Source organism: Solanum verrucosum, unplaced genomic scaffold, assembly GCF_900185275.1.
Source record: "Solanum verrucosum unplaced genomic scaffold, falcon-dt-bn FXZP01000056.1, whole genome shotgun sequence".
Classification (NCBI taxonomy): domain Eukaryota; kingdom Viridiplantae; phylum Streptophyta; class Magnoliopsida; order Solanales; family Solanaceae; genus Solanum; species Solanum verrucosum.
The window spans coordinates 110288-130258 of NW_026020072.1; the positions used below are offsets into that span (position 1 = coordinate 110288).

The 19971-nt window shown below is 31.8% G+C and overlaps 1 protein-coding gene and 1 pseudogene across 4 annotated transcripts in view; one reads left to right on the plus strand and one right to left on the minus strand.

Annotated features, from left to right (window-relative positions):
* LOC125823898 (uncharacterized) overlaps positions 1–19971 on the minus strand; it is an 897951-nt gene that overhangs the window by 12976 nt on the left and 865004 nt on the right. The gene's annotated exons all lie outside the window — the stretch shown is intronic.
* LOC125823903 (uncharacterized) lies at positions 941–2021 on the plus strand (annotated as a pseudogene).

Sequence of the window (19971 nt, forward strand, 5' to 3'; positions counted from 1 at the left end):
AAAAGGGCTAAGAGGTTGGCTCTTGAGAAGTTGGAGGGTAGTTTTATAGATGACTACAACAAGCTTGAGGCCTATGCACAAGAGCTTAAGCAATCCAATCCCAGAAGTGATGTTTTGATAAATATCTCTAAGGATGCCCTAGCTGAAGGAAAAAGAATTTTTTTTTAGGATGTACATGTGTTTTGATGCTCTAAAAAAAGGCTAGAAATCTGGTTTGAGGCTATTAATTGGACTTGATGGTACATTCTTGAAAGGTATATGTAAGGGTATGTTGTTGGTTGCACTAGGACAAAATTCTATGAACAGTTTCTATCCACTAGCATGGGCAACAGTGGACAAAGAAACAAGCAGGATATGGTGATGGTTCATTGAGCTATTGAAGGGGTATTTGGACCTTAAAGATGGTGCAAAAATCACATTCATTTCAGATATGCAAAAGGTATGATGTTGTTTTTAACTCAATTTTTACTTACTATTTTAATACACATTCATTCTCAATTTTTACTTACTATTTTTATACACATTCATTTCTCAATTTTACTTACTGTTTTTAACTATCAGATTATAGAGCTACACACTTTCTAACAATCCCAAAAACACTTTTACTTACTGTTTTTAACACACATTAATTCTCAACTTTTACTTACTGTTTTTAACTATCAGATTCTCATAAATTTCATGTTCTCATTTGTTTTATTTCACTATTACATGGACTGATAGATGTTGTTGACAAAGTGTTGCCTGAAGCTCAACATAGGTATTGTGTGAGACATATTGAGAGTAACTGGTGCAAAAGATGGAGGAGTGGTCAAATGAGGAAGCTAGCTTATGTGGTGGTGTGCTTGGAGTTCATATGATGAAGAGTTCAAGGACCAGTTGAATAAGTTGGGGAAAATATCAAAAGATGGTGTAAGGGATTTGGTAAAGTGTCCACCAAAGGCATGGTGTAGAGCTTATTTTGATACTCAGTGTAAGAACATGATGGTTGATAACAACTTCATTGAGTCATTCAATGCATGGATTCTTGAGGCTAGAGTAAAGCCAATAATCAAGATGTTAGAAGACATAAGAGTACAAGTGATGAGATTGCTAGGGAAAAATGAAAAACAGTTGAGGACTTGGGTTACTGATTTCAGTCCAGAATGCATGAAGTTGTATATTAACTTCAGGGCCATAGCACATGGTTGTAAGGTGGAATTCAATAGAGATTGGAGCTATGAAATGTCTGATGGAGAAGATAGACACACTGTCAATCTAGAGCAAAAAAAATGCACTTGCAGAATTTGGGATTTATCAGGTATTCCCTGCCCTCATGCCATCAAAGCATTGACACACAAAAAAGTAGATTCAATAACTTAAATACATTGGTGGTATAGCAAGGAGGCTTACATGCTAACACATAAAAACAAGATGCAGCCTGTAAAAGGTTCGAAGTTCTAAAAGGTTGATCCTTCAAGTGCAATGTTACCTCCTGATGTTGTGAAACAATTGGGTAGACCTAAAATGAAGAGGAATAGAGAATCAGATGAGGCAAGAAAAAGAAAAGGTGAATGGTCTCAGTCCAGAAAAGGCACTCAAATGACATGCAGTAACTATGGTGAACCAAACCACAATGTGAGATCCTGTTACAAGGTAAGCTACAATATTCCATGTTTGTCATGTTTTTCCATGTTTTTTATTGTAAGCTAATTAACCTAAATACAAAAAAAAAAATATAGGAAAAGTGTACTAAAAATAATGCACATTCATAGAAAGGCAAAAGGCCAATGTCTGACAATGAGCATGAAACTGAGGCTGCAACACAAGAGTTTGAACCATATGGTCTTGATGTTGAAGATGAAGAAGACCCAGCTCTAAGACCAATGGTGATTTGTGAATCAGAGTTAAAGGCTGAGAAGTTGAAGACAAGAGTTGTTCCAACTGGTGCTAGAAAAACTCAGTTTTATGGAGATCACACTGGTGCCTCAGTGCCAACTAATTTGCCTTATTCTCCGGTCAAATCAACATGGAAGGGCAAATAAGCTATCCCTGATGGACATGTGCAGATGCAGGCAAAAAAGAAAAGAATCAAGATGATGGGGGTTAAGGGGAGAGGACAACCTATTCTAGATGATGATTCATTGTAATTTATTTTCTATGTTAATTTTTGTGTTAATGCTCATGGTTAACCACAGTGGTTGACAAACAATATTGCTGATGAGTATTAAGTTAGGTGAAACTTTCATATGCCTTCATAGAATGGCATTACATATGCCTTATTTTGGTTGTGTTTATCTTATTTGTCATTGTGAATTTAAGACGCCTTCTTTTGATTGTGTTTATCTTATTTGTCATTGTGAATTTATGACACCATTGCAGTATTATTGATGAAAATAGTCAGTAGTTTATCTTCAAGAAATCTGGTGGCTACTGCTGGTTCAGTATTCTCATTGAATAGGCTTTTAGTATAGTTTGGAGTTTGCAATAACTTAAAGGACTGCAGTGCAGTGGAGTTATTTTACATCTATGTAGCCTCTATTTCTTGTATTAGTTTGGTGTTTGCAAAACTTAAAGCACTGCAGTGCAGTGGAGTTATTTTACATCTTTGTAGCCTCTGTTTCTTGTATTTTAAGCTTCATGTTAGATTTGCTCGAGAGTATAAGATAATATAATCTCAGCATAACATCTATATAAGTATAACTAACATAACATTTGATTATAACACGATAAAAAGTTAACTATGTTTCACATCTCCTGCATAATGATGTTGGTACTTATCCCTCTTGTTGTCTATTAACATAATAACATCGCAATGCAGGTAGCTATCAACTGGTGTATATGCAAGGGTACAATTCCTATCCCTGGAATCAAGTTTGTAAAACAAACTGAAGAGAACCTAGGAGCCCTTGGTTGGCAACTCAGTCCTGATGAATTGCTCCAATTAGAATACACAACATTTTCATCTGTTTCTTTGAGGAATTGTAACATGGATTGTTTAGTATCTTTGAGGAACACTTTATTATCCCTATAACTAAATGGCTCAAGTCACACTAACATAAATATGTCATGGATTGTTTAGTATCCAAATAATGTATTGACTATTTAAGTACAAGACGACGAGCTGTAGATGAAAGTAGTTGAGAAATTGATCACATCAAACTTAACAGATCATATAAACCAAAACGTCTACTAGAATTCAAGTCATGAACTACTAGAATTCAAGTCATGAACTACTAGAATTCAAAAGTCATGAACCACGTCACACATGTTTAACGTTTTCTAAGTTAAAGATTACAAAGTTAAAGATTACAAAATGATAGAAATTCTTATTTCCCTTCCTATTTCATCACCCAGAATGCTGCAAAACACCACCACAACATAGCTATCACAATCAACATTTTATAAACTCTTTTCTTAGACTTATCGACAACAACATCTTCATTATCGACAACAACCTCCTCACTCTTGGGAACAGTAATTTCATCTAGACGTTCACAATTTTCTTCAATTTCAGATGCCAAATACTTTTCAAGATCAGCCATCCTCGTCTCCAAATCTTCCTTTTCACGATGAAGATTATTGTTTTCCTTCTTTAAATTGTGGATGAGATTTGCAACTCTAGGATGGAGTGGATCGTCAACCCATTTCCAATAATCACATTTATAACCTTGCACAATTATGAACTTGAAATCAATACTCGCCAAAAATATGAAAATTAATGAAATTGTATGATAAATTTACATTAGGCTTAGAACACTTATAAAAGCGTCTTCCAACATTTGTTGAAGTGAAAGCCGTGAAAATCCTCGTTGCAATACCACATTGACATTTCACCGTCGACAGACCTGAAACACTCAAGTCCTGACTCATTTTTTAAAAACTTGAATGGTGGAAGATGACTGGAGATGACGAGAACACTCTTTTATTCTCGTGCGAGCTTCTCAAAATGAAATCGATGGGGGTAATGAGGGCTCTCAAGAACCCTAGCTTTGAAATGAAATCGTGCTATTTTGATGGTAAAGAAGAAGGGCTTTGATACGGGTCGGATAGGTTATTTAAAAGAGGGGTTGATTTATGGGTCGGATTAGGTGTTTATGGATCTGAATATTTTAGGGGCATAATTTATCCCTTTCCATTTTCATATAAATGCCATGTGGTAATGTAAAATGACGTGACAATTCCATTTGGCATTTAAAGAAATGGAAAATGAGTTGAATATGTTTAGCAGGCCAACTAACGCCCATAAGGGCATATCTATGCGAAAAGTTGAACGACGAGGCCACGAGTGAGCCAAATAAACAGGGGGTATATCTAGACCTTTTTGAATAGTTTAGGGGAATATTTGACCCTTTTCCTTACTTTAAATCATAATTTAGGATCTTGTATAAGTCGATAATACTTTTTGAAACTTGTTGGCATGGCTTGCATTAGGACCTGAGGGGCTCTGGGTATTTCAGCATCATTGAAACTCATTTTGATGTTGAAAATTTTGCTAGTTCTTGTTTCCTTCTTCGTGACCACGAGGAAGGAAGGTGCTACTCTGGAGGCTTAGAGGAATTGTCAATGTGACCGCATTTGGGAACTTCGTGATTGTGAAAATCAGTCAATGGGTTAGTCCGATCAAACCTCTTACGCAATCATGAAGGTGTTGATCGTGACCGTGCAAGGATAAGTCTAAAGGTATCACGACTGTGAAGAAGCCATACTTAGTATATGGTGTAAAGGGTCAAAATTATCCCTGAACTATCTGAAATGGAGCACAAATAACCTCTATTTGTTTTTTGGCTCAAAACTACCCCTCCATTTGTTTGTCTCACAAATACCCCTCACTTTAATGGAGTGCCACAAAGCACATCACGTGGGAAAAAAATTGCCGTGTGGTCAATCCACATCAAGATCCACCATGAAAAATCATCCAATTTAATACCCTAGAAATAGAAAGGGTGTTCTTGAGAGACCCTCAAATTAAATAAAGCATGCCAAACAGCTTGAAAAAAAGGATACAAAAATGGGGAAAATACAATAATAAGAAAATGCAAGATAATATGAAATGGAGAGTATTACAAAACAAACAAGAGAAAAAACAGTTACGAAACAATGCAGTAATTGGAGCACAAAAAACACGAGTGATAGCTTAATCAAAGATTAAAAAATATAAGAGGATAGAGCTAAAAGTACCAGTAAGAAGGAAAGCACCAAGCATATCTAGCAGGGAAGCGAAAGAACTCTGGACCACCAACTACTTTTCTACCCTACTCTGCGACCTCAAAACTCTCCTATCTAAGGTCACGTCCTTGATGGGATCAAAGTGCATTTCTATTTTTCTATATCGCAAAGGAATACAAGTGATACTAGAGCGAATGAATACAAGTGATAAAGATGTTTCAGCCTGTATGCATTGAATACACATGTATCAACCTGCATTTCTGTATCACGGATCAATATACAAGCTCTACAAGACCAAATGAATACAATATATACAAGTGATATAACTTGTATCAACATGTATCTATCGAATGACACATATCAACTTGTATATATCAGACTGTATTTGTTGATATAATTTGTATTCATCAAATACATTTTGTATATATCTAGCATATCTCCTCTCTCTATCCCAGATCTTGCTCACCTCGCTCCTTACTCTCCTAAAATCGTTTGCCTCTCTTTTTCCTCTCAATATTGCTCGCCTCTTCTTTTCTTTAGTTTTTGCTAGGAATGCTAAATACCCATATATGTCTAATATTAGTCATTTCTAAAACTTCTCCTTAAACTACAATATGACTTTCTTTTTTCATTTGGATCTAGAAGTTGGGCGTGGCCTAAGTTTTATTTAAGTCTATAATATATCATTTCTTATTTGTAAAATCTACTACATTGTTTCATATTATATTAATATTTGTTCTTATAGAAAATGATCCGACGGGACAAATCATCATAAATGTTAAAATATTATATGTGCAAATCTAGCTAGTTATCTTATTTATTTCACTTAGTATATAGTAGGTAGAAATGTTAGAATGAAAGAAGTTGGCAGATCTGGTAAATAAAGTTCATAGAATAAAAAAAAGATTACTATAAAAGTCTCGATCATTTCTTGTGGAGAAACACATTTTAATACCCTTCAACTCTATTATTTGTGTACTTCTTATTTATTTGTACTTATAATTTTACTTATCAAATATCAATCATAAAAAAATATATTTAAGAAAATCAAGTGAAAGCTTTCAACAACTATTGTTGAACTACCTCTATAATTTTACTTATTAAATATCAATCATAAAAAAATATATTTAAGAAAATCAAGTGAAAGCTTTCAACAACTATTGTTGAACTACCTCCTAAGGGATGGAGGGGTTATTTGATGATCAACTGATCAAGGTCTTCCACCTCAGAGCTCGTATTCTTTCCTTTATTTTATTTTTTATTTCTTTTCTATTTGAGAGTACTTACGATAATATATTTCTAACCAATTTATTTCTTTCAACAAGTTATACTCTAATTATAAAGAAGTATCAAAACTGAAATTTGAATTTATGCCCTTTTACACCCGCAAATGAAACTGGCGCCTTATATCAACTGGTCCATCTTGACTTTGGACGTCTAATCTCAAAATATATATATATGAGAATGTTAAAAATCGGTAAAATAGAATTACAAAAGATTATTTTCCTGATCTTAATTGTAAAAGAAATTATATTTATGGTATTGAATTTGATAAATATGCTTTCATCTTTGTTATATTATTATCTGTTTTTTCACTGGTATGTGAAATATACAACCAACATTTTTTTAAAAATAAAATTGTGCTTCTTATAAATTTATTCTAAAAATTTTAGCGGCTAAACTTCATTCACATAAATCACGTAAATAGTGTTGAAAACCAAATCAAAACACAAAAGTTGTGGACTATATTTCCACAATATATGAATAGCCCTAACATACTGGTCGACTTTTAGACCCATTAATACATAAATAATTTATTAAAAAAAAGACTAATGCCTTTTTAGTCAAAATTGTAATGTTTAAGATTTTCCATAATCACTAATTTTGTTAGGACTGAAATATTTAGGTGTCATGCTAAGCTAGCAAAACAAACATTGAAAGACTATGAGTAAGAATACAAACGAGAAATATACCAAAAGAGACAAACAATTAATGTGGTTTGGTCAATTAATCTACGTCACAAGAGGAGATAAACAATCCACTATATAAAAGAAGAGAGTATAAAATATATAGAGAAATAATCTCACAATTCACCCAAAATACATGAATACAAAGAGGTTCACATAAATTTTAACGTAACACTTGTATCTCACAAATTCTCTCCCTACAAGTGATAGAGTCATAAACTTTTTCCTAAAAAAAATAAAATAAGACTACTAAAAATGTCAAATGTGGAAACATTGAGTTTTTCTTTTAAGAAAAGAAAACTCAATTATGATAAGAAACTTACAAGGCAAATACCCAACAAAGTTAATTTTCACCATAGTACATAATGAATATATTACATATGAACAATTATAGTACAAATGAACTTACTAGAAAGAGGTAAGGTCACAATATAATACAAGTAAGGACCATCTCTAGCAATTAAAAATTAAATTGTTTCAATATTTTGTTTTCATATGTCACCTATTGGCATTTAGTGTCCATTTAGGAGAAAAAAATTGAGGTGGAGGAAGGAGATTACAAGGTAGGGAATTAAACTATTACTAATAAAATAAAAGTTTCGATAGCCAATAATTGAGCTACTATAAAACTTATGCTAAATTATTTCTTTTTTTTTAAAAAAAAAGAGCTTTTGGCTTATGCTAAATTGCAATTTTTAAGAACTTCATTAGTACATATTTTTGTAAATAAAGTTTTGAATAAATATAGACTTTTGATTTTAGCTTCAAATTAAATAATCATTTATTCTTGTTCTATTTTACGATGTTTCTCCAAAATTATTAGATTTTTTCATGAAAACACCACTATTTATTCCTCTTATCCTTGCATTAGACGAGGATTCAGCGTACTTGAACTGCTTACAATTTTCAAATAGAAGTTGAATTATCAAATTGTGTTACTCATAATGGTGAAATCTTTATCTTTTTTTTTTTTTTTTAACCCTCCCCCTAGGAGCTCCCACCCTTTTGCTTCCGTGGTGACTCGAACTCGCAACCTTCGGGTTGGAAGTGAGGGTGCTTACCATCTTTATCTTGGATTTGAGATATTAGATCAATAATTTAGAATTAAAGAGATAAATATTATGCTCCAAAACAGTAATATTAATTTGCGAAAGGAGTGGTTGGTCAACGTAACTCTCAAAATAATTTTATATGAATTTTAACTTTAGATTGGCTTAATATTTATTGCATTTGTGAGTAACAAATTAATGTATTTTCTCCTCTCTAATTTCTTTCTCACTACTATCAAGTTTCAATAATTTGTTTGTCATTTAGTTTTTGTTTTAATTTCTAGATTTTTGTCATAATATATATATATTTATGTTGCTCTAGAGAAATATGACGAATTGACGATCTTGAAGATGTATTTGTAAAGGTCAACCTCTGAGAGCCTATGAAGTGACCAGGTTAAGGTCATCATGAACGAAAGGTTATATGATGTGATTATAGATGGACCGAGGGAAAGTCACACGGATTACTTGAGTAACGAGTTTGGTATTTCGACATGAGTACTGTGAGTAGTAATCTAACCACAATTTTTATTTCATTAATTTCATGATTTGTACATGGTTTATAAAGTAAATGTGTTACTGAATGTTTTAAACTTGCATGTGGAACAAGTCTCTTACTTGATATGACACTGAAAAGATTATTTGAGATGATCTCATTTTATAAGATATGATTACCGTTATTGAAAGAGTTTTACAATTATTTGAGCAATGGTATTTTGATATGTGATCTTTAAACTTTGAAATAATATGATTTGATAAGATTTGAATGTTTTGTTCAATCTTGAAAATGTTTTCCTACAAGTACATATTGTTCATAAAAAAAAAGTACAAATTACCGATAAAGCTTTTGCTAGATGAAAAGTAGAACTAGCATACCGTTATAAGATATGATTACCGATATGAATATTTAACTCCGTTATGAGTAGTTCACCGTTATTGGTTACTTCTTAAAGAGAAGGCCACACTGGTTACATGATTCATCCTTAGAAACCTCCTAGATATATGATTGATATGAAAGTGTTTTTTCTGAGTTTATTTCTAAAAGTTTACATTGATTTTGCTTACATGAGACAAATAAGATTGAATATTGTTACCATTTCTAAAAGGGCGTTGATTTCATCATTTTGATTATCATACTAACATGTTTTCTAACTTGTCTCTCATTAAAATGGTTATGGTTAAGTATTATTGCTCACTGAGCTAGTGTCTCACTCCTTGCTAAATTTTTACAAAGAACAAAAGTGACGTTAGCGAGGATTATATTAACTAGAGCTAGCAAGTTGGCATTCCCTGATGAGCTAGTACTTGTTCATGCGGGTAGTAAGCTTATCCATTGTTATGGAACTTCCTTTGAACTCTTAGAGTCGCTCCATAGTCACGATTATTCTTTTATTCTTATATAGACATTTGACTTGCATTGAATCTTTTTTTTTTCATTTTCGGAGATGAAGTAGTATTATTGCATGGTGAATAGATGGCTAATGGATATTGTGTCTTGTATTGAAGATGTTATTAGTTGTGTTGCTGATTTCTGAGGCAGGGGAAATATTGGATAGGCCAAAAAACAAAGAAAACTTTGCAGGATTTTCTATAGATTTTTGTCAAGACTTGCTTTGGGATTTTTTCCCTTTAGTGACGGTCAGAAGCCTAAATTGGGTCGTGACAATCACTCTACTAATTGTATCAATATACTATCTTGAATCTTTTTGTATGTTGTATCACTCTACTAATTGTATCAATATACTATCTTAAATCATTCTATATGTATCATCTTATATCAACCTATATTTTTGTATCGTATAAGAATACAAGCAATACAAGAGACAATGAATACAAGCGATATAATTGTATTAACTTGTATGTATCGAATACAACTTTTATTTATGTATCACGAATAAATATAAGTGATACAAAAATAAATAAACATAAGTGATACACTTTGTATTTCTATATTGCAAAGGAATACAAGTTATACTAGAGTGAATGAATACAAGTGATAAAGATGTTTCAATCTGAATGTATTGAATATACATGTATCAACTTTCTGTATCACAAATGAATATATTATACAAGTGATATAGCTTGTATCAGACAGTATTCGGTGATACAACTTGTAGTCATCAAATACAATTTATATCTAGCATCTCTCCTCTCTCTACCCTAGATCTTGCTCGTGTCTCTCCTTACTCTACCAATATCGCTTGCCTCTTTCCTTTTCATCCTAATATCGCTCGCCTCTTCTTCTTTTTTTGCTATGAATGCTAAATACCCAAAATATAGCTATATATGTTTAATATTAGTCATTTCCAAAACTTTTCCTTAGATTAAATGGTAACTTACACAAATCTCATCACTTTAGGATCTAATTACTTAGATTATATTCACACTACTTTGCAATATTACAATCCTTACCATATTTTGGATCTCAGATATCTCTTTCAAATATATGTATCTCATATCAATTAGTGTGTCTAATTAAGGAATATAATTGAAAGCCATTAATTAAGTAGTGTGTGTAATGAAGGGATACGACTCAAAGCAATTAATTAAGGAGAAAATCACGTTTGCAACAACTTTAAAGGAAGCATATTACAAATCCTAAAAAAATCAAAACAATCAAAATCCTTCTCTCTTTTTTTGGCGATTTAGCAAAGTTTTAGACTTTTTAACTCAGATTCATGAACTATTTTGTCAGATACATATACACTTAATCATATACATTGATAAAAAGAACTATATACATATAATCTTAATTCAGTAATGTATCGTATACATCAATAATGTGTCAGATACATTCATAATGTGCCATATATATGTGTGTAAATCTCCAATAATGCGTAAATTTCCAATACATGCATATATTGATTTAGATATATATATATACACTTAATTGGATACACTGATAAAAAATAAATACATATAATCTTAACTCAATAATGTTTCAAATACTTCAATAATGTGTTAGATACATCAATAATTCCAATCCAATCCAAAAAGTCCCTTTCTCATCTTCTTTCTCATTAAGGTTTATCATCATTACCACATAAACCCTCTTTCCATTTGCAACAAATTACATATTATCTTCCTCTTTTGTTCGTCAAAGTTGTTGCATTTTTGGATTTCCAACTTTAAGCGACTGAAAATATCGAGAATTGTAGTGGTAATTTTCATGTCTTTTTCGAGCAACAATAAATAAACATTCTTCTCATTTGGACAATCACTAGACATGCAATAAAACTAAGAAAACTCTAAATCAATGGAGTTTACCTTAACTTTTAAGAACTAGAAGATAAAACAAATCGAAATCTATCACGGATGCATGAATTTGAAAATGATTAAATAGACACAAACATCAAATTGTTGTGTTGTTGTTTCAAATTCCAATTTTAAAGATTTAATGGTAGAATTCGTGGTGGAGAGAAGGAAGAAAGAGAGAAAACGGTGGTGGAGCTGGAGGTTGACGAGAGAGAGAGAGAGAGAGAGAGAGAATTGATTAACATGAAAGATTGAATTGGGGATAGTTTAATTGTGCAGATAACTAATTCTAAGGGATATGAATATCTGATGGTATCTTTAATAATATTTAGTATAAACTATTAAAAGCATTTATGTTTGTAATTGTTTAAAAGTAGATGTGAGGTTAGTATATATGGTAGTGATGTATATCAAATAAGGTAGTTTTTCCTAAATTAAAATATCAAACTTTTTTCATGTATAACTTACATAAATCCCATAGTGTAATACACTAAATTACATCATATCCCTACTCTTCCTATTTTACAAAAATTCCTCAAAAAATCAGTCATCCGGATACATTAATTGTGATACATTATAAAACTTGTTTGTTGCACTTAATATGAAATATTAACGTAAAATTGATTTTATTTCCCATAAATCACGCAAAACTGATTTTGTTTCCCACAAATCACGCAGAGCTGATTGATATCAATCCATTCCAATCTGTAACAGCTTCACAAAATTCAAAAATCAAATTTTCATCTTCTTTATCAATTTAAAATTTTGAATCTCAAATCTGCCATTGTAGATGATTGGAGAGATGATTCAGATATATTTAATTGCTCTGATCCTTACAAGAAGTTAGGGCAATTGTGCAGGCTGTCAGGAACTATAACGATCCCATTTTTTGGCCGCAACGAGCAGTGGTTTAGAGGAAGCAATGGGTGGCCTAAATCTAAATAAAAACAAGGTCGAGCTATTTGTTAGTGATGACACTTGCTTATGAGATCAATCTTAAACTATTTTTGTGTCTGTTGTTGATCATAGTATCATGTATTTTGCAGTTCAACTTTTGTGAACAATATCTTTTCTTGGTTTTGCTTTTGCAATAACATGACAATGAGTTTAACAGGTTGTGTTTTACGCTTGTTTAAATGCTTGTGGCACCGGAAGATAATGGCAATATCGTCTTGAAATGACTCTGGATATTACTATATTGTGAAGACATGTTGATCAATTTATTTTAGTTATTGTTTACATGTTATAGTTGTGTGTTGTAATGAATATAGAGACGAAATATGATCAAATCGAATCCAGTTAATTCTTGCATTCAAGATGGATATATTATTCATGATACATTATTATTCCTTAAGCATTTAGTAAATCTAAGTATTGCAATCCTACAAATACATTAGAGAAGTAAAGATTGCGTGTAAAGTGTTTGGTTTTATATCGAAACATTACTGTGTGATAGATATTAAATATTAGATACATGTAGTGTTAGTTTGTACGAATGTATCATTGCAAAAGAATGAGTATTTAGTAATTCGTATAAATGTATCATTGCAAAATAATGGGTATTTAGTAGTAATTTGTATAAATGTATCATAACCATTAATGCGTATCAGATTACGTGTGACTGAAAAATTACATATCTTGTACAACCAAATTGCATATCGTGTACGAATGAAATCAAATTGAAAACTACTCGTTGGGATTGAATTTTTTTACTGATACATTATAGAGCTTGATATATGGCAAATAATACATTATATATTACTTACGTATCAAGTACGTTTGAATTGAACATGAATCCCACTAGTTGAAGTATTAGCAACATTAGGTTATGTATCAGTATAATAAATATAAATATGATACATTGCATAAAAATCACTAGTCAAATTATTAGCAATATTAGGTTATGTATCAGTATAATAAATATAAACATGATACATTACATAGAATCCATTAGTAGAAGTATCAACAACATTAGATTATGTATCAGTATAATAACTATAAATATGATACATTGCATAAATCTCACTTGTTGAAGTATCAACAACATTAGGTTATATATAAGTATAATCAAATATAAACATGATACATTACATAAAACATAGTCATTGTATCGAAAAACTAAATTACAAAATAAATAACGAGATATATTGAAAACTTGTGCCTTTGATAGAGATGAACGTGATAAGGCAGATCCGACTTTTCCCCTTTTTTGAGTGCTTTCTCATAATAGATTTAGAAGTCGAAATACTTCTTCATGAATAAAGATTGAACAAACATTAAAGAGTGCAGATACATAACACCCAATTGATTTTGGTACTGTGTATATATCCTTTTAAATTTGAATACGATTGAAGATACACTGTAGAACTTGATACATATAAATGATACATTCGGTAGTGTTTATGTATCAAGTATATTTATATTGAACATGATAAACAAAATCGAAGATTCAACAACATTAGGGTTCCGTATCAATACCTTAAATATGAATATGATACATTGCATAACAACGAAAGCTATTGTAGTAGTGATGTATCAGATCAGTGATAACACTAAAAAGACTAATTTAATGTATCATAAAGTTAAAATGAAGGCCTCATACACAAAATTTATGAATCAAAATCAACTAATACATTAAAAAATTGAACAGGTAGAGAAGGGTGTTGACATGAAGGCATTATACATTAAATTATGAATCAAAATCAACTAGATATATTGAAAATATGAACCTTGGCTAGAGAAGGGTGTTGAAACGAAGACATTATATATTAAATTATGAATCAAAATCAACTAGATATATTGAAAATATGAACCTTGGGTGGAGAAGAGTGTTTAGTAACATGTTTTACTTCTCTTTTTTTGGAATCTTTCTCAATGAGTAATTTAGAACTTGCAATGCATCTTTCATCGCTTTCGAACCACAAGGACGAGGGACGCGATGTTTCGTTTGTGAATCTAATTGGGTAAGACCTGATGGACCAAAAACATACGTAAATTTCCATCGTCATATGGCAACAATTGATTCATCTCTTCTCTTCTGTTCCTTTTACTTCGTGTTGTTCGATCATGCTTTCTGAAGATCGCCCGTACATACCTATCATCCATATATATCAGAAATTTATAGATGAAAAAACTAAAAAGAATTAAAAAAATCAATAATTGATGAACTGGAAAGAAAAAAATGGATGAAGAAGAAGATGAAAAAGAACTACCTCTTCAATAACTTGCAATTGATGAACTTGAAAATAAAAGATTTGAAATTCAGAAATGGAGTGATGGAGATAATTGGTGCTACCACGGAGTGATTTTAGGCATGAAAAAGGAAAAAAAATCGCAAGGGTGATTATTTAGAGTGATGTAAAAGTGAGAGAAATTGAATAAAAGAGGAATTTTTGTATTTTTTTTGAAATGGTAAAGAATAATAGAAAATAAGGTAAAAAAGGGGAAAATTGTATGAAATAGCAAACTATTAATTCAAATCAAATGCTATAACCATAGTTTATTTTAATTGTAATTCGCAGCAAACATCCCTTTTTCTGCCATCTGATTCGATATACAATTAGCCATTTTCAGTATATAATTAGCCATTTTATACATTTCGGTATAAAATGTATAAAATGTGTTTGTGTTTGTATAAAGAGAGAGAAAAGTGTATATACAAATACAAATACATATATAATCGTCCTATACACTTATAATTATACAAATACAGATCTTATTATACAAATTACAATGTATAAATGAATTTATACAAAACTGAACAATTTTGTATAAAATTGGATGTTTGTAGAGAATTATACAAATCAAAAGCTCCATAGCAAACATAAAATTTGCTATGGAGCGCAATTATGCAAAATATAGCTATAACATACAAATATAATTTTTATGTTTGCTATATATGAAAGTTGCTCAAAAAAGAATGTGTAATTAGGTAATTTATCCTCTTTCCATTTGTATCTAGAAGTTGGGCTTAGTCTAAGTTTTTTTTATGTCTATAATTATTATTTTTGACTCGTAAAATCTACTACATTGTTTTATATTATATGAATATTAATATTTTTTCCTATAGAAAATGATCCGACAAGACAAATCATCACAAATGTTAAAATATTATATGTGCAATTCTAGCCAGTTATCTTATATAATGAGACTTATATTTCACTTATAGTAAGTAGAAATGTTAGAACGAAAGAAGTTGGCAGATACAGTAAGTAAAGTTCATAGAAAAAAAAAGTTATTATAGAAGTCTTGATCATTTCTTGTATAGAAACACATGTTTAATAAGTTTCAACTTTATTATTTATTTACTTCTTATTTATTTATTTATACTTATAATTTTTCCTTTCAAATAGCAATCATTAATGAAAATATTTTAAAAAATCAAATGAAAGCTTTCCGTAACTATTCTTGAACTACCTCTTTAAAACAATTAGAGGGAGAGCTAGGTGGGGGTTCTTGGGTTCTGATGAACCCACTAGCATTTCAGTAGATCTTGTATTTATATTAGAAAATTAAATAAATATATATGTATATTAACTTGTGAACCTCTAACAAAAATGATTAATAGCTCAGTGGTTAATGAGTGGCGAGGAAAATGCTTTTCACACTAGTGTTTTGGATTCAAACCCCACTATCAACTAATCTTTCTTTTAAAGGAAGCATATATTGCAATATTTTTCTCTATTGTCCTAAAATTTAGAACCCAAACTCTTAATTCTGGCTCTGCCTCTATATATAATCCCCTCAAATTTTTCCATTTTAATTAACTTCAACTTCACAAAAAGAAAGAGAAAATAAAAAGTCATTCATATTTCTCTTTTACATAGTTTTCCCCTTACCGGAGATAAGAATATTCCGAAAACTTGTTCCTTTCTTCGCAAAATAATAATTCATTCATATTTCTCCTTCACATAGTTTTACCCTTTCCGGATATAACGAAGACGTCGTCGAAAAAGGAATATTCTAGAAATTTGTTCCTTTCTTCGCAAATGCAGTACTTGTGTTTTAGTTTATTAGCTTCACTTTTTTCATGAAAAGTCTTCACCAAAAGCACATTCATTTGTTTCTTTTCCTCGGTTCTGAAGAGAGTTAAGGTATCCAAAGTTCGATCATTTTAATTTTTTTCCTTTGTTTTTGGGTAAAACTATATATGAATGCTTTGATTGCATCGATGAGCTATATATATGATAAAATGGTGATGATGTGCAAATGTTTTTGGTAAAGGAAGTGGAGTCGATACTTTTTGAGAATCGATTTAGGTGAATTTTGATATTAACTTTTTTGTATCTGTGAGTTTTTTCTTTGCTATTTTTCTGTGGAAAAAAAGTGAAGTTGCCTGTGAAGACGTAGGCTACTTTTACTTGAGTGGTTTTAGATGCATAAGTTTGATTTTTTTTGACATCATCATGTAAAGCGAGTAGGTGTTTTAAGCTTTGAAATTGAGCAAGCTGACAGAGGGAGTATAATTATGCTTACAGAGAGAGAGTCGGTGTGCACCATTTGATTGTGATAGAGGATGCCTAAGCGATGGAGGGGTTCTTTAATGATCAAGTGAAGCACTTCCAACTCAGAGCTCGTACTCTTTTCTTTCTTTTATTTCTTAATTCTTTTCTATTTGAGATTTTTTATAATAATATGTTTTTGACTATTTTATTTCTCTCAACACGATCTTCTCTGAATAAAAAAAAATATATAAAAAATGAAAATTGAACTTATACGACCAATAAATAAAATTGGCTCGTTATATCCATTGGTCTGTCTTGACTTTGGATACCAAATTTCAATATATATATATATATGAGAATGTTAAAAGTTGGTGAAATAGAATTACAAAAATTATTACTTTCTTTGAATTAGTTTCAAGATCATTATTGTACATGAAATTATTATGTATTGTTAGTTAAGTTTAATGAATATGCTTTCATCTTAATTAATCCAATTTTTTTTAGCTCACTACTACTAGAAGGACCATTGGCATATTGATAGCTGACTAGCCTGGTAAGTTTATATCCCACCATCGACCTCACTTTCAGTTACTCGATCGATACATCAATCAAAGAATGCCTATGCTCGTGTGGCTTCATTTTTTGGTTATTCTAACTCTGCATCCGTTATGGTATTTAGATTGGATTACCCAACACTATAAGATTATTCCCATTTTGGTCTTTAGTCTATCACATCACTAGTTAGCGTTAATTAGTCCAATAGTTCCAATATTGGTAGTGGATTGTCACGCCCCGAGCCTACACCGTGGGCGGGACTGACACTCGAGAACCATTGCTGGCCCCAAGTGAACCCTTAGCCTGGCTTACTTACTCAGCGGAAGACTTAAACATCATAAATACCTCAAATAAGGAACTTATGAACTAACTTAGAATGTCTTTTAAAGCAATCATTCAAACTAGCCAAAATGGCTACTCAAGTCTCAACCATTAAAACAGGAAATAGAAGACTCAATATCTTAACATCTGACTGTCTATGAAGCCTCTAAAACAACTGAGATGAATGTCGGGACAAGACCCACGACATCCTAATGAACTAATAATAATGCTGAAAGCAATAAAAGGGATCCTCCGGAAGCAAGGAGGCTCACCAAAAAACTCTGGAACCCAACTAGAATCAATGATGCACTGGATGCTGATCCTGGTTATCTGTGTCTGCATCATAAAAAGATTCAGGCCAAATGACATCAGTACATTTAATATACGAGTATGCGGGAGTAATGCTAAAAAAGACATAAGCTTGAAAGGAACTGAAGAACTTTCCTGGCTCAACTCAACTCAACTTTACTGAACTCATTTCAATATAAAGCAGTATAAAACAATTGCAATATAAAGAAAAGCTTTTTAAAACATGGATGTCAACTCTGTGTATTTTGAAATACATTAATACTCTGTGTGTATGCAAAGATACAACATAACTCTGAAATGTATGTAAACATACAATTAAACTGTGTATATAAGAATACAATTACTTTTGCGAGAGTTTCTCTAACCGACAACCATCATGTAAGAGCTATTGTGATGATACAACGTTTTGCCTCACGCTGCCAGGGCCGTCCTATACCTTATCGAGGGTATAGAACCTGAACTACTAAGTGGATCCACTAGTCTATGCTAAAAAACACCAAGGAATCATCTAAAAAGTATGACCCTTTTCTACCCATGGTGGATACATGGTTTACGGGGGCTGTGAGTTGTCTGAACTCTCCCCCATATCGGTGCTCAATACTACTCTCAAAATATGATATTAGCTCTTATGCTTAAAATCATACCTCTTTATGTGGTTTGAGATAATTGCTCAAAACTTAGCTCAAAGGCTATCTTGGAAATCAAAGTTTCCTCTCTTGCTTAATTGTGAAAGCATTTACTGTTTTATGAAAACTAGCTCAAAGGCTCTTTGGAAGTCAAGGTTTCCTTTTCTTGTTTAAATGTGAAAACATTTAAAACTCTTTGGGAATACATATTCCCTATATACTTTGAAGAAATGAACTTCAATCTTTATTCTTTACTTTTTACTCAACTTGAACTTTAAGTCTTAAAACAAAGTTAAAACATTTGGAAAAGAATTTTGGAAGACTCTATGAACTTCTCTTGACTTGACTCTTAACTGATCCTTGAAGTGAATTATGGATTCAAAGATTGAGATTTGTGATAGGAAAGATCTCATGATGTTTACGACTGTTTTTAGATAGCTAAACATGAGAAAAGATCAACAAATCACTATCTGGAAGCAAGTCCGCGAAGCAGAGATGCATTTAATATTTGGTCGCAAAATAAATTTTGAGGCAGAACGGTCCGTGACCGCTCCACGACACAAAAAAAACTTTGTCAATCCTGAGGAACAGGTCCGCGACGCGGACTTGGAACCCAGATTTTCCCGACTTTTTCCTTCTTCGTTTTCCAGCCTCAATTCGCCTAAATTTGATTCTTTTTCTCCAATTCTCTTTAGATTCAGATACCCAGCATATGTACACAAGAATCTAATCAAACACAACTCTAAAATTGAACTTAAACTCTCAAGAACTCCTCAATCTCATCCCAATTCAAGAACACAAGTAAATTCTAGAACACACTTCAAGAACATTTTAACTTTCATTTTTTAGGACGAATTCATGCTGAATTAAACATATTTGGTGCGTGGGTGAACAAACCCAACGCCTCATAGGGATCACCCCTTGACGAAATCCACGATCTTAGCTTCGAGAATTTGATGATTCTTGCTTCTTCTCATCTTTTCTCTTCTCTAAAACCCTAACTCAATATTGAAAAAGCGTAAACTGAATCCTATCAGTTTAGACCCCAATTAATTACCCAAAAACGAAATTAAGTCATGGGGTATGGAAAAGACCATAATGTCATTCTAAAACCCGGATTAGACTTTCCTTAATTGAACAACCCAACTTCCAATGGGCATATCTCACTCATACGAACTCGAAATTGAGTAAAATCGGCGGCGTTGGAAAGATTATTCCAAGATATTTCCTACGATATCTGGAAGAACACCTAAATCATCCTGAGCTAGGAGTTATGGTTATTTGAAGTTGACCAAAAATT